At 42.6% G+C, this 2,852-nt stretch overlaps 1 pseudogene; it reads right to left on the reverse strand.

Moving 5' to 3' along the window:
* Nucleotides 1-603: 603 nt before the first annotated feature.
* LOC101838341 lies at nucleotides 604-1,571 on the reverse strand (annotated as a pseudogene).
* Between the last annotated feature and the right edge of the window lie 1,281 nt (nucleotides 1,572-2,852).

Genomic DNA, 2,852 nt, shown 5'->3' on the forward strand with positions numbered 1-2,852 from the left:
GCTCCACAACAAAGTCCCCTCCATGTTCTTGTCACATATATTTTGGTACTTCTTTTCGTCCCAAAATTAAGATTTCTTTTTCTTGTCTCATGGTTCCCTTTCTAGTTTCATTAACTACATCTACTCAAACATACATATATATTCAGGCACAAAAATTAAAATCTAGGCTCTGCATATGAGAAAAAATCCATTATTTGTCTTTCTAAGTCTGGCTTATTTTGCTTAACATAATTGACTTCCAGTTACATCCATTTTCCTATAAAGGTCATGACTTCAGTTTTCTTTAAAGCTAAATAAAAGCCCACTGTGATGCGTATCATATGTTTTTATTCATTCATCTGTTGATGGACATCTAGGTTGCTTCAGTTTCCTTGCTACTACAGAGAAGAAATAAACAAGCATATGGTAGTAGGACTTGGAGTCCTTTAAGAACACATTGAGAGGTGTGACTGATCTAGTTGTAGCTTTTTAAGAAACTGCCACATTCCCATTAATTTCCATGGTGGTGGTACCAATTTACACTCTTACCAATAGTGAATAAGGGTTTCTTTAGCCCTGAGTGCTAGGCAACATTTGCTGCCACTTGTTTTCTTTGTTTTTATTTTATGTGTATGGGTGTTTGAGCATGATAAAGTCACTGGTCACCTCACCGTAATGGACAAAGCCATTCAGTGGTTGATGGTCTTGTCTGATGGGTCACAGTCAGTAGATACATTATTCTTGATCAGCTTAACATCCTTGATGAGGTAGTCTTGACCAATCTTGTAAATCTTGTTAATCTCTTTTGGGTGATGATAGCCTTCCTGCCCAGCTTGGGCCACAGAGAAGGTCACATGGGCAGGGTGCAGGCAACTGTACGCAGCCCTCAGTGGGTCTTGAGGGGCAGTTTCTTCGTATGCCAACGACTGGTCATGCCTTTGTTGCTTTTGCCTTTTTTCACCCCATGACATTGATCATCTCATCCTGTCCAAACACCTTGTTCACAGGAATTGCCTGCTCCGGCCTCTCCCAAGCCCAGTCTAGCTTCTCAGACACAGTGCCCCTCTTGCCCCCGTTGGCCTAGATCTCCATCAAGTGTGACTTCTTCTGGTGCAGAGGAAGCAGATGCACCCGAGTGTGGCAGTTATTCGGATGGCTCGGCAGTACTTCTTCATGCTTTGGAAGTCCTTCTCCAACTGTTTCTTGCCCATGTTGTCTTGCCATTCTTACAGAATTTGGTGAAAGCCTTCTTAGATTTGTGCCAGGGCTTGTAGAAATTACACTCATCACTGATGCGCTCAGTAAATGCTGTCTTGAAGGTCCAGAGTCCTCATGGGGTTTTGTCAAATCCCACAATGCCTACAACTACCGTGGGAAGTGTTTCCAATGACTTCTTTCTTGTTCACCATGGATACTGGCCTGTCAGCTTCCTGAACCATGTGGGTCAAGCCAGCCTTGTAGCCTAGAGAGGAGGTGAGGCGAATAGGCTTGGAAGGATCATCCTTGGGGAAGCTCTTCATTTTCCCATGATGCTGGCTGCTACACTTCCCAGGCAAGAAGCCCAAGGAAGCAGAGAATTTCCTGTGAGTCATCTTGCTGTCACATGCCGCTGATCAGCTGGGCTTTTTTTTTTAATACAACTCAGGACCATCTGCCTAGGGATGGTACCACCCACAGTGGGCTGAGACCTCCCACATCAATCAGTAATTAAGAAAAATCATTGTAGGCTTGACCACAGACCAGGCTGGTAGGGACATTTTCTTAAATGAGATTCCTTCTTTCCAAATAACTCTAGCTTGTGTCATGTTGACATGAAACAGACCAACACAATAGCCATCCTGGCTTTGGAATCTCAAAGCAATTTAAATTTTTATTTCCCTGATGGCTAAAGAGGCAGAAAACTTTTTCAAATAGTATTGGTCATTTATATTTCTTCTTTTGAGAAAAACTGTCAGTCTATTCCATTACTTTAGTTATGGATTGGTAAATTTGTTTTCTTCATGTTTAAAATGTGCAACTCCTTATATATTTCAACATGCTTTGCAGTTTAAATCTTAATGTTGTTTATTTCTTGTTTTTAATTTTTAAATTTAATTTATATTTTAAAATGTAAAATTAGGGCTGGGGTGATGACTAGGTGGGCAAAATGCTTGCTGTGTAAGAATGGGGACCCGAGTTTGATCCCTAGGCCCCAAATAAAATCTGAGTGTGATTGTGCACGTCTATAACCTTGGTGCTGCAGTGGGAGGCAGAGACAGGTGGGGTTTGGGGACCTTACTCACCGGCCAGCCTAGCCAAACCAGTAAGCTCCAGGAACGGTGGGAAATGTCGTAAAATATCAGTTGGAGAGAGGCAGAGGATGGCCACTCTTAACCTCTGGCCCCCATGTGTAGACATATGGGCAAGCACCTATGTTTATATATGTATTCCCCAGTGTATAATATAACCACACACAAAAGAAAAACATGACATATCATTGCATAAGACATCTGTGTTATTTTATAAAACATTAAAAATATTTACATATGTAGTAAACAACATATATTTTGAAATACTTCTGATATTTTATGACTTCTGATCACGAGTAACTGAAAACATGTGACGTGAAACCCAGGACAGATAATTTTGGCTAACGTGCATTTCAAAACTTGTGGGGACAGCACACCACAGATGGTGTTTGGGGGTCAGTGGTGGACCTGCTAGGTGTAAGAGTCAGGCGCTCAGCACAGGTAAGGAAAGAAACACTCTGTTATGTCACACAGGCACAGCTGACAGCCAGGGCAAGGAGACTGGGGTTGGGACATGAGTGCCTGGAGCCGAGGGTGCCGAGGGGGCTGAGGGCAGGTGGCAGGGCCTTTGGACAAGGCACCTAG

Source organism: Mesocricetus auratus, unplaced genomic scaffold, assembly GCF_017639785.1.
Source record: "Mesocricetus auratus isolate SY011 unplaced genomic scaffold, BCM_Maur_2.0 Super-Scaffold_6730, whole genome shotgun sequence".
NCBI lineage: Eukaryota > Metazoa > Chordata > Mammalia > Rodentia > Cricetidae > Mesocricetus > Mesocricetus auratus.